Here is a 20,750-nt window from a genome sequence, read left to right as displayed (position 1 = left end):
ATGGGTTCAGTGTTGCTAAACTCTTTTCGTTTTTGCTTGTCTGTGAAGTTCTTTACCTCCCCTTCTATTCTAAAGGATAGCTTTGCTGGATAGAGTATCCTAGGCTGCTTCTTTTTGTCTGTTTTGTTTTGTTTTGTTTTGTTTTGTTTTTCATTCAAGAATTTCAATAGATCTTGCCACTCCCTTCTGGCCTGTAGTGTTTGTGTAGAGAAATCCGCTGAGAGCCTTATGGGGGTTCCCTTGAAACTCACTCTGTTTTTCTCTTGCCTAAAGGCGTTTAGGATCATTGCTTTATCCTTGACTCTGGCCATCTTGATTAGCCTATGTCTTGGTGTGGGCCTGTTTGAGTTCTTTCTGTTGGGTACCCTCTGAGCCTCCTGGACTTGGATATCTGATTCCTTCTTTAGATTTGGGAAATTTTCAGTCATGCTTTCTTCGAATATCTTTTCGGTCCCCTTGGTTCTTTCTTCCCCTTCTGGAACCCCTATTGTGCGTAGATGGGCACGCTTTCGAGGGTCCCTTAGGTCCCTAAGATGGTTTTCGTTGTTCTTTATTGGTTTTTCTCTCAGCTGTTCTGATTGGGTTCTTTCTGTTGTCCTGCCTTCTAGGCCACTTATTCGTTCCTCTGCGTGATCTAGCCTGCTTTGGACAGCCTTTAGACCAGTTCTCATTTCAGCCAATGAGTGGACCAGTTCTCCTTGACTCTTCTTTATAGCTTCGATTTCGTTTTTGACGTATAGTATATCTCTCAACACTATCTCTTGGAGTTCCTTCAGGACTTGGATCACTCCTTTTTGGAAATCTTGATCGAGCGGGCCATCCACGTCTATTTCATGGATCGTGCTTTCAGGGAATTTCTCTGGCTCTTTTAATTGGGAGTGGTTCCTCTGCTTCTTCATAATGCTCCTATCTCTCTGGCACTGTGGCTTAAGGAGTATCAGTTATCTATTGGTGTCCTTAAGGAGTTTATGTATTTATCGAAAGCCTAGGCAGGCATAAAACTTTAAAAGAGAGAGGGGGATAGGGGGAGAGAGAGAGAGACAGAGACAGAGACAGAGGGGGAGAGGGAGAGAGGGGGTGGGGGCAGGATGTTAAAAGAATGGAGAAAAAAAGGTTTGAAAACAGTGTACGATCAATAATAGAAGAGCAAGTTGAAGCAGAATAGCAATTGAGCTGAGACGTCTTCTAAAAGCCTTTAAAAACAAATAGAAAAGATCAGAAAATAATATACAATTGTTTCAAAAGTAAATTTTTAAAAGGTAATCGGAAATAGAACAGATTTTAACAAAAGATAAAACAGAGGATTTTAAAAGACGGGAGAAAGAAAAGGTTTGAAGACAGTGTGTAATCATGAATAGAAGAGTAAGTGGAAGCAGAATAGCGATCGAGTTGAGACGTCTTTTAATAACCTTAATAAAAAGGAGGAAAAAAACCGAGAAACAATATTTGAAACCTGTGAATAACCAGTAACAGGAGATCAAAACCAAGAGAATGAAAAAGGGAAGGGGGTGGATGTTTAAAAATAATAATAATGAAAAGACTTGAAATGAAACATTTAAAAGGGATTAAAACCGTAAACGTATACGACTGTTCAAAAGTAAAGGTTAAAAAGGTAACAGAAGGTAAAACCGATGTAAAAGAGATTAAAAAAGAAAAAGGAAAAGAAAAAAAAAAAAGAGGGAAAAAAAAAAAAAATAAAAGGATGTGTTCTCCTGGAGACGGTGCGCTCTTAACGGTTTCACCGAGAAGTCTTTCTGTCGTCGCCCTGTTTCGTGAACTCAGCTTGCTGTTTCCGCGGGCCCTCTGTCGGCGCCCTCGTCTGTGCTGCCCTCGGTGCCTGTGGGCAAGTAGATCGCGCCCCCTCCTGGCACCGCGGTCGGATGCTGCGTTCCTGCCGGGAAGGAGGGAGGGTGGCTGGCCGCCTGCCCTCTCCCGGCGCCGGTCGCTCCGCTGCTCTGTGCGGCTGTGTGCTCCGCCTCGGGTCGGCGCTCCTCTCCGTAGGTGGGCTCGGGGAAGACGGTGGAACCGCCCCGCCCCTGCTGCATTCCAAAACTCGGCTCCTTCTTAGTCTTGGTGGCGCGAGTTCTCTGAGGTACCGGGGCAGATATATAATATCTGCCTCAGGCTGAAAACGAGTCTCAGTCCTGCCTAGGAGGTTGCAGAGCCCCCGGGTGCGGATTCGAGTCTCGGCCCCGCCCCCGCTCCCGCCCCCGCCCGCGCGCTGCGCGCCGCGCGCCAGGGGCTATGGCGGCTGTGGCTGCGCCCCGCCTCTCTTCTCGCGAGAAGGGCCGGTGATGGCGCCGCGGGTCTGAGGAGATGGAGGCTACGGCGCCCCTCTCCCCAGGGCACACCGGCCGTGTTGCTTTGCCTTTCTTTCCCCGTAATGGACGGGTTGGGGGGGCGGGTTGTTCTGCTCTGTATCCCCTCCCGGCCACGGCGCGTGGTGCCGCCGCCACGGTCCTCTGCCCGGCTCGTGCGGCCTGTCCCGGCCCCCGGCTGCCGGCCTGCGACTCGGGCTGGGTGTCGCGGGGACCCTCTGTGCCCGTTTCACTTGGGTCGGTCGGTCAAGGGGCGCTCCGGGCAGATCTGAGACTCGGAGGCTCCCCCACCGTCCCGTCGGCCTCTCCGTTGGAGACGGGGAGGTCTGGCGAACGAGCCCTATTCCTCCTCTGCCGGGCCCTCCCGCACTGTTTTGCTTTTGACTCTTTCTTTTCTCCTTTTCTCCTACCAGATTTTGGGCGTCTTTGTCTTTCGAAGAGGGCGGTGTTCTGTCGGAGTTCCGCAGGTGGTCTGATTGGCCGAGTGGGTCCGTCGATGTGAGTTTTGGTGTATTTGTGGGAGAGGGTGAGCTACGAGCGTCCTTCTACTCCGCCGTCTTGCTTCTTCTCGGGTTATTTTTGAAGAGTAGGTGCTGGGGATTGAACCCTGGACCTTTATTTTTTGCATGCTAAGCATGGGCTGTACTGCCTGATCTCTAGACCCTCCCCACCGCAACCCCCCCCTTTCCCACCGCCTCCATAGTACTCGATGAATCTCCTACCTAGATATCTATGCTTCCTTGGAATAGGGCCGTCGTTTTCTTCATCGGATTGATGCACGTCTGTGGATTCGTCTCGTTTCTCTCCACTGCGGTGGGTGGCATCGGGGCGTGGGGTGGGGTGGAGTGGCGTGGGCTGGGAACAGTTCTTCACGTGTAGAGGTGGAGCGGAGCGATGAGGATGGTGACTGTTTCCCCGAGTGCTCGCGCCGGGTGATGGAGGCCTGTGGTCTGACTTGGAAGAGGACTCGGGTGACCAGAACAGAGCCCGTGTGGGGTCGTTGTGGAGGGAGGAACTCCACCCCCCCCCCCAGCCCCAGCCAAGGCACTCGTACCTCATCGAGGGACGGTCGGCCGAAAACAAACGAAAGCTGTCAGAGGTTTGGGGGTGGGGGTGAAGGGGTGGGTGTGTGTGTCTGTGTGTCTGTGTGTCTGTGTGTCTGTGTGTCTGTGTCTGTGTGGTGTGTGTGGTGTGTGTGTGTGGTGTGTGTGTGGTGTGTGTGTGTCCCCGTTCCCCGTACCACGGTCTCTGGTCGAGGCCCCCCCGAGCGGAGAAACGCACGCCAGGCCGTCCGTGCTCCTGGTTGTCCGGCCGCGTGTCCCTGCCACCCAGAGATCCCGAACCGTCCCGCTCGCTCCCCTGCCATGTGCCATGTGCCACCTGCCTGTCGGCCGGGCGCTATTTTAGACCCTGCGAAGAAGTCGACCGGACGGACGGGCCGGGCCGAGCCGAGCCGAGCCGATCTGAGCCGAGCCCGTCCAGGCTGGGGTGGGTGGTGCTGGGTTCAGAGGAGTGGGGTACAAGCGGGAGGCGGGCGTCGATGGAGGGGAGGGGGAGGGGGAGGGGGAAGGGAGAGGAAAGGGGAGGGGAGGGGGAGCAGGGATGACGATGGTCTGGGGCTTGGCGTGTGGGGTGGGGGTGGGAGGGATGGTAGCCATCCTATGACTTTCTCTCCCTACCCCGCCTTTTGCAAGTCTGTTAGAGTGACAAGGTGGTGCTGGTTTCTGGCTGGTGCACACCATAGTGATTCTGTTCTTCTTTTTCCTGGTCTTTTTCAGGAACCCTCGTCCCGAGGGACTGAATCTAGTGCCCTGTGCTGCGCGGTACGACCTAGGGGTCGAATCTGCCAGGAGAGGACTTACAAGGATTTGGAGGATCCTGGAAAACTGCTACCATCCAGAATCCTACATGGATGTTCAAGATCTTGTGGATGGACGGACGGACGGAAGACGGATCGAATGGAGGCCCCGCCCCATCCCCTGGACCCCTTGGCCCAGGAGGATCGTGATGGGTCTGGAAAGGACTCTTCCGACGAGGGTCTCGGGATGGACTTTCTCGGTCTGCGGAAGGTGTTTCTGCACAAAGAGGAAGAGAGGGGCGTTCTCGGCCAGAGAGCCCGAACCGCCTCCTTTCAGGGATCCGCTCCAGTCAGGGTTGGGGTCGGGGTCAGAACGCAGCCACCGACAGCTCCCCTCCCTCGTCTTGGCTCTCCAACTTGGGAAACCCTCCTCCCTGCCCCCTCACCCATCTTCTCGTCAGCCGGCCTCCAGCTTCCCCGTGCCAACCACCTCTCTCATGCTGCCGGACTTTCCTCCTCCTTGGGCTGCCAGGAAGCTCTCCCGCTCCTCCACGTGCTTTGGCTTGGAATCCCTGACAAACACAAGCGGTGCTGGTGGGCGGGGCCGTGGGCGGTGGCAGAAGGACTCCCTTCATCTTATGGGAGCGATTTTTATCTCCATAGAGGTGGCGATTGAGAAAACACATAAAATCACTCAGAAGAATACCCATGTGTAGTATCCCTGACCTAGATCCGTGTCTGTCTGTCTGTCTGTCTGTCTGTCTGTCTGTCTGTCTGTCTCTCTCTCTCTCTCTCTCTCTCTCTCTCTCTCTCTCTCTCTCTCTCTCTCTGCCTCTCTCTCCATTTCGCTATTCTCTGTGTGTGTGTGTGCGCGCGCGCGCATGCGTGTCTGTCTGTCTCCCTTGTCTCTCTTTCCTCTCCTCTCCCCTCCTCTCCTCTTCCCTGTTCTCCCCCCTTCCCCCTCACCCCTCCACTCCTCTCTTCTCCCCTCCACTCCTCTCCTCTCCCTCTTCTCCTCTCCCCTCGCCTCTTCTCATTTCCCCTCCCCTCCCCTCTTTTCCCTCCTCTCCTTTCCTGTCCTCTCCCCTTTTATCCCTCCTCTCCTCTGCTCTTTCTCTCTCTCTCTCTCTCTCTCTCTCTCTCTCTCTCCCCCTCCCTCTCTCCCTCTCCCCCCCCTTCACTTCCCTCCCTCCTCCCTACCCCCCCAACCCCTACCTTCACAGGGCCTCATAGATTGCAATCGGTTTCCATGAAATGTGATGAAGAGGGAATGAATTTTAGAATGATATCCCCATGCCATCGAATCCTTCTTCCCCAGGGATAGCGACTTATTTGTGGTCGTGTTTGTTTTTGTTTTTCTTGTTGTTGTTTTGGGGCACATCGAGGGCGCAGGAGGCGTTGGGAGTGAGGGTGATGTTTCTCTTTCTGTCTGTCTCCTCCTTAGGACGGATTTTAAGAGGAGGGAGGACTCACAGAAATCTACCATCTTGTCTCGTACTGCAGCTGTGTTTGAGCTTCCTATACGATCTGGGCGGAACACTCCCCACCCTCACCTCAAGCCGCCATTGCCGCCCCCTCAGCCCCCTGCACCCCCGTCCAGTCCCACACTTGGGGCGGTGGTTGGGCATGGGGGGATGTTGGCGGGGTGGTGGTTGGTGGGGGGTGGGGGGGTGGAGGAAACCAGAAAACAGACCACTGTGGCACGTGGGTGACTGGGGCTTCAGGGTGAAGGAGGATGAATAAAATGGCCGGAATTAGGCTAACGGATTGCTTCTTCTTTTTTTGGCGGGGGGGGAGGGGAGGATCATTAGGTCATTCATTCATTCATTCATTCACTCATTCATTTGCTGGGGGGGGTGTCATTCGGTTTCTTATGCTCGCCCTGAAAACGGTCAACTGTCCTGACTGACTGGTTGCTGCTCACGGTTCCAGGCCTGTTGTTGAAACTGGAAGCTCTCGATCTTACTGTTTCTACTGTATTTCACTCATTGAAAGTCATCATCATGCTGGGTCTCTGAGTCTTTCTCCGAGGAGAAGGTCGGTCACGGGACTAATGACCTGACAAAATAGCCTGAGTGACCAAGAAGGCCACACCTTGAGTGCTTATGAGATAACGAGATCTAACCACCAGCCTCTATAGAATGGGTCACCTGGAGGCATCGTGACACCATTCTGAGTCTTCTGATGAGAAAACGATTCTGTGGATGGTGATCGATGCCCGATTGTTTGAGCTATGGCTCTAGAACCACCCCACCCACTCCATCCCCAAGGTGGGTACACAGTTTTGAAGACGCTAGCCTGCTGTGAATCCCCTTTGCCCGGCAGAGTGATAAAATGGCCTCTTTGCTTCTAAGCTCCAAGACCTTGTCTCTGGATTCTTGGGCTCGTCGGGGATGGGGGCCGATCTTTTGGCAACAAGCGTGCTTCAGAAACAGCGGATGCCCGAGAAGGACACTCTGCCTCTCCCTCTTCTTCCGGGCCTGAAATGGGGAGGAAAAAAAAAATCGCTTCCCCTGGAAGCTGGAGTCCGGAGCCCGCCATCCGGAGGGACTTCTGGCTTGGCCTTCTCCTGGGGTGGGGGGGGGAGGGCACGACACTGCACGTGTTCTTTGTCAACTCCCTGTTTCTCTCTTCTCGAGTTATCTCTTTGGGACGGCTCCCACACTGGGTGAAAACAGACAGACAGGCTGGTATGTCTCCCTACCCCACCCTTCGCCCCCAAATGACTGATCTCCTGTCCCATCAGAATCACCACTTGTTTTCCAACGTGGCTTTCTTGGATCCTGGAGGACTTGTAAAGGAAAAGCCCAGCTGGGCTAACAAGCTAAAGTCACAAATCTAAGTGTGATAAGTGTCCGTTTACTGATCTAAGTTCTGCTGGGCTAACTCGTAAATCTGAAGTTTAGTGTCAGTTTACTGGGCTAACAAGCTAACTCGTAAATCCAAGCTCAACAAGTGTCAGTAACGTGATCTGTTCCAAATTGATAAGCTCCAGTGTACTGATCCTTTGCTTTTTGTTGTTTGAGTCTTATTGGCGAATAGACCCATATTTGTAATTAACCCTATGAAACCTCATGTGCACGTCTTGGAGGTGCTCAGAGCTTCGGAGCAGAAGCCCCTCTGAGCCCGCCGGCGTAATAAATCTGAGTACTCCAACCCTCAGAGTGGTGCTTGTTTCTTGGCTGGCCTGTCATTTCCGTAACAGACTGATATCAACTTAGAGCCAAGATGGGCGCAGAACTGAAGGAGCTTCTCGGCTGGCCTAAGAAGCCTGTCGTCGTGATGTGGGAGGCATTCTTTACGAGGGACCTATCTGATTAAGTGCTTGACCGCCTTTTGGACTTTGAACCAACTTGGAGATAGGAACTAGGATGAGAGGGCACCCGAAATAGCTCAGCAAACTCTTCTCCATCCTTAGAAGACAGACAGACAGACAGACAGACAGACAGACAGACAGACAGACAGACAGAGTGTGTGTGTGTGTGCGCGCGCGCGCGCGCGTGTTTGTGCGCGTGCGGGGGTGTGGGAGAGGGAGGAGATGACGTCAGCGTACTGGACACTGTTTCAGTGACATGGGGAGTGCTGTCAACTAGGAAGGAACGTCATGTATTCTTCAGCCTTGTGTCTGTACAGGTGGGTACACTCAGGGTTCCAGAAAGGATGGGATATTCCTGGCAGTCGTCTACTGCCCTGGCATCGAGGGCTGGCTGGCTGGCTGGCTGGCTGTCATCCAAAGTGGAGGCTCTCGTGAAAGGGACGGAACCGAGTCCCGAGGAGATGCCTCCTTCACTGACTTTCATGCAAACACAGTGGACCACAGCCTCCGGAAAGAGGGTGGGTGGCACACGTGGCCCCAGTCTGTTCTGTCCATTCGGCAAATGGCCTGGGTTAGGGGAAACCCAGCATGGCGACCATCCGACAGGCCGACCCACCGACCCACGGACGTGCTCGGTTTCTCCCAGCTCCCTGGATGACCTCCCCCACCCACCCCCACCCCACCCGCATTCCTTCACCCACCGTGGTGTCTGGTGTCAGGGCACTTGGAAGATGACTCCCATTGTTCAATAGACAGGGGCAGGAAGATTCCTATAGGACCGCAAAAACAGTCAACTGGCCATACATACATACATACATACGTACAAACTTTTTGTCCCCAGAGGCCTCAGACCTCCTCTCTCTGGACCCGCTGAACCCCAGTAACTGGCCCCCATTCAACTGCCACATAGTAGGGGTCATCCAGACGTTCTTGGGATGGTAGGTATGACTTCCAAAGGGGTTGAAGCCTTCCTTCCCCCGCTGCAAGCCTGATGCCCTCAGCATGGCCAGGACACTGCTACAAACAAACAAACAAACAAACAAATAAACAAACAAACAAACACACACACACCACCACCACCACCACCACCACCACCACCACCAACAACAACAACGACAACAAAAGACAAACACATGCGTATGTGACTTGGGGACATACTTTCCGCAGCCTCCAGGGACGAAGGCACTCGCTTCACTGGGTAAATCCTACGAGGCTTCACTAAAGCGCTTGCCAACTTACTTCTCAGAAGGATCGATCTCTGCCCCCATCACCCGCCATCATCAGGCAAGGTCGTCAGAATCCATGGGAGGTATAGACTAGAAGAAGAAGTAGAGGAAGGAGGAGGAGGAGGTGGAGGAGGAGAATCAGTGACATGAGGTGTGTACGACTTCTTGTCTCCAAGAGGATTGAGTTTTAAATTTTTTTCTTTTCAGATACAAGGGAAAATAAACTTTTGTTTTTTCCCCTTCCTTTCCTTTTAGAGGCGGACACCCACATGGTAACTATCATACCTCTGTCAGCAGAATGGAACCCTTTCTCTTTTTCTCCCTCCCTGACCCTTCTGGGATTCAGAAATCCTCCGTGAGGATTTTTCTATTCTTGGCAGCAGAGTTATTAGCATCATTGACTTGGAGGCAAAAACTTAGGTTTCCATTAAACTGGGATAGACATGCATGGATAAGAGATACTAGTGCTACTCGTTTTCCTTAGGGTTCCCCTGTGTCTGTGGGGCGTGTGTGTGTGTGTGTGTGTGTGTGTGTGTGTGTGTGTGTGTGTGTGTGTGTGTGTGTGTGTCTGTGTCTGTGTCTGTGTCTGTGTCTGTCTGCCTGCCTGCCTGCCTGCCTGCCTGCCTGCCTGCCTGCCTGCCTGTTTATTGTAGGAACTCTCTGTCAATGGAAGTATAGTTGACTTACAATGTTGTGTTCATTTATGACGTACGGCATAGTGATTCACTTATTCACACACACACACACACACACACACACACACACACACGTATACTTTTTCAGGATAGGTTATTACAAGCTATTGAACATAGTTCCCTGTGCTAGACAGTAGGACCTACTTGTGTACCTAGTTTGTATAGGGTGGTTTATATCTGCTAATCCCAAACTCCTGATTTATCCCTCTGCCCTCCCCCGTTCCTCCACCCTACCCTGTCCCCTGTGTTAACCATCGGTTTCTTTTCCATGTCTGCGAGTCCAGTCTGTTTCTGGTTTGTAAATAGGTTCCTTGGAGTCTTTTTAAAATGGAGTTATTTATGTATGGATGGGTGTCTTGACTTACTTTCAGATCCCATCTAGAAGTGATGGCATAGGATATCTGTCTTTCTCTGGGTGACTGACATCACTAAAGCTACGGAACGCTTCACGTATGTGTGTGTGTCGTCCACGTTCAGGGGCCGTGCTGATCTTCTCTGGATGGTTCCCGTGTTAGTCGATGTGCTGTGGCAGCAAGCGCTTGCCTTAGGGTTTTTGTCTCAACCTGAAAGCCGGCCCGGAGACTGAAAGTCTTCTAGTTGCCTCCACTATCTGCCTAGGACCATCTCCACGAACGTTTCCCATTTTCTCTCACCCTTTTGTCTTGGCATCATTGAGTACTAAAATGCTCCGTCTCCTGAAGCCCTGCAGACTGAAGCTGGGCAACGGGAGGTAAACGTCAGAGAAATGGCACAACAGCTCCTGTGGAAACCATCCTAGGGCCTGTTTTTGGAGGAGCCGCTCAGAGAGTTGAGCCGAACACCCCAGGACATCATCAGAGGCATTTCATACTGCTCGAGCCGTTTCGATGACCCCGATGTGTGGAAATCTCCTACCAGACTGACCCCCTACTCCCGGCCCTGAATCTGGTTTCTCATCTGCTCCAATGATTAACCTTTGTGCTGTACTTTGGTTTTCCACACAAGTGCCTCTTAGGCGATACCTGACTGCTTGCTCCCTAGGCCTAGCTTCAGAAGCCCATCGACACCACCGCCTCCTGAGACGAGATACTACAACTGTTTCCTTGAACAGACCTGTTCTCAGAACTAAGAAACTGGGTCCATGAAACGCAGGCCCTCTAGGAAACTATTCCCTCCCTCCTGCCCCCACACCACACGCACGCATGCACGCTCAGACGCACGCACGCACCCACGCACGCATGGACGCACACGCACAGTCAACAGCCCAGCTTTTAATGTGTAAAACTTCCAGGGAAGTTACAGAATAGGGAAATGTTGGGGTCCAGAGTAGGCTGCCCCAAAATGTGCCCGATGGACTATGCTGAATGAAAGGGACTTCACAACTGGCCAAGGGGGAGGGTATAGGTCAGTGGTAGAGTGTGTGCTTAGCAAGCAAGCACAAGGTCCTGGGTTTAATCCCCAGTACCTCCGGTCAAAAATAAATACATAAAATCGAATTCCTCTCCCCGCCCCCCCCCAAAAGTATACACTGCTGTATGTCAACTCTGTCTCAATAAAACTGGAAGAAAAAAAGGAAAAAAAAAATGATTTAACAAAAGAAAGAAACAAACAAACAAAGAACTGCCCGAGGCAAGAGGAACACTCTGGCCCTCCTTTCTGCCTCCCTGGAAGCAGGGGAAAAAGAATTTTGTTTTTTTAAAGTCTCCCATCCCAGAGGAATCTATCAAGTCAGAGGTCTGCTTCCATGCCCTTCCATGATTCTCAAACGGTGTAGTGGGGTTTACCCAGATTAGGAAAAGGAGGGGACTCCTTTGGCCTGAGACCAGGCGAGATTCTCCCCCTCCCTCCCGCCTCCCTCCGTGCAGTTGGGACGGGGTGGCCTAAGGGTGGGGAAATTGAAACCAAAGAACAAAAGCCGTTCAACAGAGAGGAGCCGGAGGCCAAGTCAAAGGCTCTGACCTGAGCACAGAGCTTTCTGCATTTGAATGAAGCGATTGAACGAGGCCCTGCCGAATGGATCCTCCTGACGTCCCCGCCCCCGCTTCCAGGAGACAGTCAGTCGATTTGGGACCGATCGGTGGAGAAGGCCTGGGAGGCGGCGGCGGCGGCGGCGGCGGCGGCGGCGGCGGCGGCGGCAGAAGCGGCGGCGGGGGCGGCGGCGGAAGCAGCGGCGGGGGCGGGGGGTGGTGGTGCGCGGGCGGGGGCGGGACCAACGGTCGCTCCAACTCTGCCTGCCTGCCTGCCTGCGGGGCTGAGGCCTGAGGGCCACGCTGGTTCCTGCCACTCAGGGAAACTTCTGCGGGTGTTGCCGAAAGATCGCCCTCCCCCACCCCGTCCCTGACGAGCCAAATAACCCAGAGACAGGGTCTTAGAGTTTAGAAGAAAAGAGGCAGCTTGATTGCTTTGCTGGGCAAAGGGGACTCACAGCAGGCTAGTGCCCTCCAAACTGTGAACCCGTCTTGGGGTTGGGGTTTCATGCTTCTGTGGACGAACAGGTTGGAGCATGAAAGGGAATCACAACAGGCGGGAGCACAAAAGGTGCTCATGATCAACAAGGGTCTCTGATGAAACTTCCTCCTAAATCTGGATGAGTGTCTGGTAACATGGGACCTCCTGGTGGTCTAGTAGGTCATCAGCCCGTGACCTTCTTTATCTGGTCAGACTCACCTGGTGGCACCAGCGCCACGGAGGAACTCGGGGTGGGGGGTGGGGGGTGGGAGGGGGCTGGTCGTTCTCCTGAGCTTATCCTCCCGTGACTCCCTTCCTGGGGAAAGACTCAGACGCCAAACATGATTGTCAAGTTGAACGATCAGAGGAAGGTCAAATCAAACAGTTAGAATCGACAACTTTAGCTGTTTTTAACAGTGGGCCTGGAGCTGGGAGCGGTGTCTGGTCAGTCGAGTTTGCTGATCGTTCTAAAAGCAAGCAGTAAGCATAAAGCCAAAAATTGGCTTAGCCTAAGTGCGGCCACTTCATGATTCCTCCTTCACTGGGGGCTGAGGCGTGGGGGAGGGCGGGGGTGGGGGACAGGACTGAGGTGGCGGCGAACTTCTCCGTGAATGCTCGGAGCCGAACTGCTCTCTGGGCCGAGGTCTGAAAAAGGCCTGAGTCTCAGCTATGACAGATTCTCTCTCTTTCTGGGCACATGGACTGACTCGCCCCGCATCCTCCCATCCTGTCAGACCCTTTGGACACACACCTCCACCTGAAGAGTTCTTTGGCCTCGTCCAGAAAAAACAAACACACGCACGAACAAAACCAAACGAGCACACAGAAACCCTGCTGATCTCCTTGGACCCCATTCACTTCGGAGAGTCCCTCTCGTAGAAATCCCCTCTGCTCGATGATTTCACCACAGCCGCCTCCCTTTCTCCGGCACAGTGACCCCCCCACCCCCACCCCTGCGTGGGCCCTGTCCCTCTACCTATCAAAAACCAAACCCCAGGAGAAAAGAAAATCAGAATGCTGTTTTGAGCCACTGGATCTGTGAAAGGAACCAAACAGAAAGCTGAAATAACCAAACCAGCAGAACACCAAAAGCGAACAGACAGATACCCCAGAAAGAAGGGCACGCCGACTCTTGCCCCTTTCCTTCCTGGAATCAGGACATAACATAGATCTACACCCCACCCCCCCACCCCACCCTCCCCAGATGTCTTCTTTATGCCGGAACGAGAGTGACGTTCTTATTGTCAACGGTGCTGTTATGGAAATGACAGGCCAGCCAAGAAACAAGCACCACTCGGAGGGTTGGAGTACTCAGATTTATTACGCCGGCGGGCTCAGAGGGGCTTCTGCTCCTAAGCCTTGAGCACCTCCAAGACGTGCACATGAGGTTTTATAGGGTTAAGTACCAGCTTGGGGTATTCGGCCAATAGGCACGCAATAGCTTTAGCAACATCATTATCACGAAAGTAGAGGCAGTGAGGCAGCAAACCAACATTTCAAGGCCAGATATGTCTCTTTGAAAATCCAGCTGGCTAGCAAAATATGAACAGGGAATCAGCAAACCGGCACTTATTAATTTAGATTTACGAGTTAGCCCAGCAGAACTCAGATCAGTAATCCGACACTTGTTACACTTAGATTTGCGACTTAGCTTGTTAGCCCAGCTGGGCTTTTCCTTCACAGTGTAAAGCGGAGAAGGAGAGAATTCTGTACAAACAGACCTCGATGAAAAGAATCCTCACCCTCTTTTAGGCCCCCACCTCAACACACGTGCGCGCACACGCGCGCACACACACACACACACACACACACACATACACACATGCATGCACGCACGCGCGCTGCGCGTATAGTTACTCCTGTTCTCTCTCTTTCTCTCTCCCTCTTCCTTTCTTACTGATTTTTTAAAAATGTTTACTGATAACACAGAAAAAAATTGCTTAAATCTTGTCCAGGAATGATATTCATTTTTGAAAACATGATATATATTGTAAAGGATTTGGGCTCCCTTAGAAAAATCCCAGTCCAGGCACGATTGTATAGCACCTCCTTTCACTTTCAAGTGTCTCATTTCAGACAATAAAGTAGCCAGTCATCTTCCTTATGCATGACCTTTGTAACTGGCACAAGTCAAACGGCACAAAATTCAGACCCAATCTCCTGATCCATATGATTCTCATATTCTTTTTTTTTTTTTTTTTTTTAGCGAGTCCAGAAGCTATGGGTCTGTGCCAACCACCCGTGGCTGTTCACTATCCAGCATTTCTTCCATTATCTTTATGTTGTCCTGTTTCTTGGAAGTATTAGTGCAGCTACTTTTCCCGATGGTCTGTCTCTGTCTCTGTCTCTCACTCTTTTCTCCTTCTTTTTTTTGGGGGGGGGGAGGAGGGGGATGGGTTTGATTAGGTTATTTATTTATTTTAATGGTGGTTCTGGGGATTGAACCCAGGGCATCATGCATGCTAAGCAGGCACTCTAACAATGATCTATATCCTTCTCTACACCGCCCCCCCGACCCTCCAGCACCCCCCCCCCGTCCCCGGCCAGGGCCTGTCTTTGCTCAACCCAATAGAAAAGCATTTATGTTTTGCCAGTTTCCTGGGTCCTTCTTTGTTTCATAAAACTGAGAAGAAATACACGTGGAAGTTCTCTCCTATGAATTGAACAGACTGAAGATCCTTTAAATAACCAAATGAGGTGGAAGTGCAGAGAGTACCATACGGGAACACACCGAGGCACATCGTCATCAAATTGACCAAAATTAAGGATAAGGAGAAAATATTAAAATGAACGAGAGAAAAGCAACAAATAACATACAAGGGAACTCCCGTAAGGTTATCAGCTGATTTTTCAGCAGAAACTCTACAGGCCAGAAGTGGGTGGCACAACATACTTAAAGTGATGAAAGGGGAAAACTGACAGGTAAGAATACTCTATTCAGCAAGGCTCTCGTTCAGATTTGAGGGAGAAATCAAAAGCTTCACAGATAAACAAAAGCTACAAGATTTCAGCACCATCAAGCCGGCTTTACAAGGAATGATAAAGGATGGTCTCAAGTCATCAAATCCTAAGGAAAGAGACCAAAAAGATGACAGAGAAAGGGAGGGGGGGAGAGAGGGAGAGAGAGAGAGGGGGAGAGAGGGGGGGGGGGGAGAGAGAGAGAGAGAGAGAGAGAGAGAGAGAGAGAGAGAGAGAGAGAAAGAGAGAGAGAGAGAGAGGGAGGGAGGGAGGGAGAGGAGACCTTCGAAAGATTGCTTTGCCTGTTTAGGGTCTTCCGTTGTTCCTTAAAAATTTTGAAATTGTTTGTTCTAGTTCTGTGAGGAATGTCGTGAGTATTTTGACAGGGGTTGCATGGAACCTGCGGATTGCTTTGGATAGTGTGGCCATGTTGATAGTATTGATTCTTCCAATGCAAGAGCACAAGGCATCTTTCCATTTCTTTGTGTCATTTCAGATTCTGGAGTATAGATAACCTCCTCGATTAAGTTTATTTTTTGGCATTTTACTGTTTTTGACTCAATGGAAGTGTTTATCCCAGTTATAAAATTCTGGTTTTTAAAGTGGAGGGGGAAAAAAAAAAAGGAAAGGAAGGGCCACAAATGGCAAAATATCCTTCTTTCTCATGGGTGAATTGTATTCCATTACGTGTGTGTATGTGTGTGTGTGTGTGTGTGTGTGTGTGTGTGTGTGTGTGTGTGTCCCCTCTTCTTTATCTATTCAAATATTGATGTGCACTTAGGATGCTTCCGTATCTTGGCAATCATAAATGATGTTGCTGTTAATAGCAGGGTGTGTGTATCTTTTTGAATTCATTCTTCTTTTGTGGTTGGCTTTATTCCTTTGATAAGTATGTAAGTTTAAAAAGCTAAAGCTCTAAACCTTCCTGGAAACAATGAACAGTACATATATGTAAATTAAAAATATATGTGCAGTAAAAACATTTTAAAAAAATAAATAAATAAAAAAGAACGAAAGACAAGGAAATTAGCTATCAAGCCGTGAAAGACATGGAAGAAACTTAAAAGACATCTTACTAAATCAAAGAAACCGGTCTGAAAATTGTTACCAACTGTACAATTCCAACCAAATGACATCCTGGAAAAGGCAAAGCTCTAGAAACAATCAAAAGATCATGGTATCCAGGGGTTTGGGGAGAGGGAGGGAAGGAGGAATGAACAGATGCAGCGTGAGGGATTTTTAAGGCGATGAAATTATTCTGTAGGATACCATAGTGGTGGCTACATGTCATTGTACATTTGTCAAAACCCATAGAACGTACAACCTCAAGAGTGAACCGTCCTGTAAACTATGGACTTTGATGGATAATAACGTGTCCATGTCGGATCATCAGTTTTACCAAATAGGCCACACCGATGAGAGATGTTGAGGGGAGTGGAGGATATATGTGTGGGTGGGGAGGGCTATGTGAGAACTCTCTGTATTTTCTGCTCAATTCTGCTGTGAGCCTGAAACTGCTCTAGGAAATAAAGTCTATTAATCAAAAACAAAAACAGAAACAAAAACAAAACACCCAAATGAGGTGAACCAGGATTCAGTCATCCAAAATGGAGCTGGACGGCCAGTGGGAGGAACTTTGTTGCAGACATAGTCCTGTTTCAGGGAGGGGGACGTTGTCCCCTCCCTCTACACATCTTGAGTTCTCTGGGCTTGACTGATCCAAAAATGGACCCCAGACGGATCGTTGAGCAGGAGCGACAGGGAACCTACTGTCTTTCATTCAAGCACTCATGTGTCCCCGAAGCAGGCAGCTTTTCTCCGTTTTAGGACAAGAAATCAGCCCTTTGTGCGAAATGGGCCGGGCTGAGAGCCTTTGGTTTTGGGTGACCCGTCCGTGAAGAATCGAGACGGAGTTTGGGTTTTGGGGAGGGGGGGAAGCCCCTGAAAGAAGTCACGAGGTTGGTTGGTTTCTCTAGGCTTCCGGGGCCTGAAGGCTCTCAGTGGGTGATCAGGGTGTTTTCCTAAGTCCAGATGCAGGGAGGGCACCCTCCACGGAAGTGATCGATTTCCCGCTTTCAGGGAGACAGAAAGAAGAGTCTGAGGGTCCCTCTTGCGTCTGCTGGCCCCTCGGCTTCTTCGGTCACTCTCATTTCTAACCCATCCGTGTGCCACGGAGGCACATACATGTTTGGGGTGGCCTCCCCTGGGTCCCGACACCGGCATCAATGGGGGGAGGGGGGGCATGAGTGGTCAGAACTGTATCAAGCTCAAGGGCACCACCAACCGGTTTCAAAAACAAATCTGCCAGCAGCTGCTAGCCGCAGCCTGGTCGTTTCAAAGTTCCCGCCTTGCTCTTGTGGTGTGTTTTCTTTCGTTTCCCCTTCTCCACTTGCCCCGTGGGGTAGTCTGATGACACACACTTCCAGTGCTTCTTTCTTGCATCTGTGTCTCCTGGGCTGCAGTCCTAAGAGCCCCCCCCCCCCATCGCCCCCGCCCCCCCCCAATCAACTCGTTTCTTTACCCTCCACCAGGTCTCCTGGCTTGGAAATCTCGGCTCACAGCATGTGTCTCGTGTCCTCTCTGAATTCACGGGCCCAGCCATCCACCCTAAGGAGACGGAGGGAGGGAAGGAAGGTTTTGACCTGGCGACCTTCCTTGCCGGCATCCTCCGGATTTGGGACCCTTCAGTGCGCCACCTGCCACCCGCCATACCACTCTCACCCTGAGGCCTAGCCCTCGGGGCTCCGTCCACGCGGAAACCTGAACGCGGACGGACCTGGACGGTGGGCGGGGTGGGGGTGGGGGTGTGGAGGGGCTTGCTTCATCACTGCCGGAACCGTGGAGGCGACCGGGACAGACGCGTCCTTCAAGAGGTGAAGGGACACGTAGCCCGGGCTAGGTCCGTGCCACAGCATGTGATTTGGCTCTAAAAAGGAAACCAGGGACCCGTGGAGCCGAGAGACCTGTGGGAGACAGGCGGGGCCGTTTCTGCGTGCCCCTGACTCCCTGAAAGAAGCCAATCTGAAAAGGTGGCATCCTGTAGGGTACCGGCTCTGGATGACATTCATTCTCAAAAGGGCAAAAGCCCCAGAGAGGGTGAAAAGATGAGTGGGGTCGGGGGTGGTGGTGGTGAAGGTTGTCTGTGTGGGTGTGTGTGTGTGCGGGTGTGTGTGTGTTGTGGCGGGGGGTTGTTGATGAATAGGTGGAGCACAGGGGACTTTTAAGCAGCGAAACTCTCCGGTAGGTAGGTCCACGATGGGATGAAAACCAACGTGTTGGATATGGCAATACCTAAGATGGGGTGAACTGAAAGAACCCTTCTGGGTGTCCCGCCCCTCAGCCGAAGTTTAAAGTCCTTCCTAAAGCCAGAAGGTAAAGACACACGAGAGCAATCTGAGGGGCCATCGCTGAGGAGTAACAGCGAGGCCAGTGAATCCAGTGAAAGACTGACTGACGTGGGGGCCTGGGTCCCTCGGCTCGACCCCCTTCCCCGGGAAACCGAAGCCTTCGACGCAGGGATGCGCTTTGACACGCTTCTGTCTCATCGGAGAAGGCTTCTTCTGCCTGGCATTGCGTGACGGGGCCGAGAAACCCGTCCTCTCCTCCTCTGCGTGAGGTAGCGGTCGCTCCCGCCTTTGCGCAGCGTTGAAGAAAGCTACCAGAAACACGGTTCTGCGTTTCTCTCGATACCGTGGGCGAGCGTCACGGCTTTTCCTTGCGTTCCACCATGCAGTCAGATAGCATTCTCAAAACTAAGCGTGCCATGCAAATTTTCCTTTTCCTTTTTTAAAGTGACTGTCAAGAACTTAGGCAGCATCGAGTGAAAACGTTGGGCACCTTCATCTCTTGGTTTGTATGGAGCCAGCTAGGTCATCAGACCCACGTCACCATGATTTCTGAATTCTAAGATCCTTTCCAATCCATGATATTGTACATTCCTGGGTCATGGGATGTCACTATGGCTGATCAGGTCAAAGGGAATGTGTCCCTCCAGAGCGCTTATTAACACGTCAGTTTATTTAAACGACAACAAAGGAAATTCCCTTCGGGCGATATTCATTCCACACGCTAAAGGAAAGCGATAGGTTGTGTGCCTGAGCCCACACAGTGTGACGCAGGAACGGGGTGGGGGTTGAGGGAGGAGGAACTCTGGCTAGTGTCCGGGACCTAACGGGAGATAGAGTGGAGGATTTTTGCCCTTCTTCAGGGACAGGGTGAATCGGCCCGAGGTTGACTTGTGCGCTCAGAAAGAGGGCCTTTACCGGATGCCCCGAGCAAGCAGACTTTTCTTTTCTTCTTCTTCTTTTCTTTTTTCAGTTTTATTGACATAGGTTTGACATACAGCCCTCTATCAGTTTCGGGTGTACAGCACAATGATTTGACTTCCATAGACTGTGAAGTGATTATTAGGTAACTTTAGTGACCAGGAAACAACGATATGTTAAAAGGGGGTTTAATCAACAGAACTGCTATTTCTGATGATCATCTATTCCTAAGAGAAAGGACAGATGAACACTCCAAAATGCAGGAAGTGCATAGTCACAGAATGATGAACAATCTTTACCCGTGCCGACGTTTTGACGCCAGGATACGTGGAAAGCTGAAGTTTTAGAACATAGAAATATTTGGCTCTCCATTTGACCTGGAAATCTCCTTGTTGGAAAGAAGCTAATTTCTCCTCCTCATCCTCGTCCTCCTCGTCCTCGTCCTCGTCCTCGTCCTCCTCCTGCCTTTTTAACTAAAAAAATAAAAAAATAAAATAAAATAAAAATTTTTTAACAAGAAGTTTTTATCTTTTTGGAGGGGGGACGGGTCATTAGGTGTCTTTATCTACGTTTCAATTAATTATTTAGATTTATTATACGTTTTCAGTGGTGGTACTGGGGACTGAGCCCAAGGCCTTGTGCATGCTGAGCACGCACTCTACCGCAGAGCTCTACGCTTTCCCAGAAAGGAGCAAATTTCTAAACATAGAACTGGATGAGTAGGTCAGCTTTTTGATCTCATAGAAGCAGCGGCCCAGTTCTCTGGGGGGAACCCTCCTTATCTTGTCCATCTCGACAACGTCAGAAACGTCTGTCTGCATAGCCCACAGTGGCCAGAGACTGAGGCCAGGGGGCTGAATCAGGTAGAACCTGAAACCGAATGGAAGAAACAAACAAACAAAAAAGGGTGGGGAGGGGCACGCGGAGGCCTTTTTAAACGTACACACTGCTGCGTGGTCTCCCTCGTCGAAACTCTAATTCGCAGCCTTCTTAAGGAGAAATATACACCTGAAACGTCTTTTTTCCACACAGAGTTTAAAAGCTTTCACCCTCTGAGCCGAAAAACCTTACCCGTCCCATCGGTTCTTTCTGAGTGAGTGGGTTCTCTAGTGTCCTACGCGTCTGCTGGGAAACAAGCTGCTGGAGAACCAGCAACTAGAAACCAAGCTGCACCAGCATTTCCATGAGCGTAAAATCTTACATTCACACTTACTTGCTTAAAAATGCACACGCCTGCTTTGTTTTCATGTTTTACACAGTCGATGACCTATAACATGTATGATGCTCAAGAAATTGTGTGAGGGGCAATCCTGAGATTGACCGTGAGGGCGCAACAGATGGCAGATATTTCCTTAGGGTAAAACAATGGACGGTCATGGGAAGCCAGATCATCCATTAACAGAACTTGGTTCTGGCAGGAAAGCATGTGGTTTAACCCCGGGGAAATATTTGCTATCTCGAGATGTCCCAGAGGCAATCACAGGATACACTTAGAAATTTTGCATCCCCCGAGGAGGGTGATTGTTCCTGGAAGGGATAGGCCTGAAATGAATCAGTTAGCCAGCAAGCAGAACTTCGTGCTTCTGGCATGAAATATCTAAAGCCCCACCTCTTTGATCGCATTTCTTTTTTTTTTCCCTGAGCCGTATACTCCCAATAAACAGGATGTCGACCAGGCTTTTGGCACTCTAGATCCACGAGACCTTGAGTCCCCTGGTCCCATTTTCGCTCTTTACTTGGTCTCTTT

General features: G+C 51.0%; 2 long non-coding RNA genes and 1 other non-coding gene across 3 annotated transcripts; 1 reads left to right on the top strand and 2 right to left on the bottom strand.

Annotated features, from left to right (window-relative positions):
* Positions 1-2,906: 2,906 nt before the first annotated feature.
* LOC141576496 (uncharacterized) lies at positions 2,907-5,874 on the top strand. The gene is made up of 2 exons (XR_012504929.1): positions 2,907-3,806; positions 4,097-5,874. It is a non-coding gene; the product is annotated as an uncharacterized LOC141576496 (long non-coding RNA).
* A 2,367-nt stretch (positions 5,875-8,241) lies between these two features.
* LOC141576495 (uncharacterized) lies at positions 8,242-11,492 on the bottom strand. Its single transcript, XR_012504928.1, has 3 exons — positions 11,292-11,492; positions 8,591-8,748; positions 8,242-8,449 (listed from the first exon to the last, which is right to left on the bottom strand). It is a non-coding gene; the product is annotated as an uncharacterized LOC141576495 (long non-coding RNA).
* On the bottom strand, positions 9,784-9,892 carry LOC141576503 (U6 spliceosomal RNA). Its single transcript, XR_012504934.1, has one exon. It is a non-coding gene; the product is annotated as a U6 spliceosomal RNA (small nuclear RNA).
* Positions 11,493-20,750: the final 9,258 nt, after the last annotated feature.

Source organism: Camelus bactrianus, unplaced genomic scaffold (assembly GCF_048773025.1).
Source record: "Camelus bactrianus isolate YW-2024 breed Bactrian camel unplaced genomic scaffold, ASM4877302v1 HiC_scaffold_10, whole genome shotgun sequence".
Taxonomy (NCBI): Eukaryota; Metazoa; Chordata; class Mammalia; order Artiodactyla; family Camelidae; genus Camelus; species Camelus bactrianus.
Note: the sequence above shows the minus strand (reverse complement) of the source record. Positions and strands in the feature narration are given on the sequence as shown.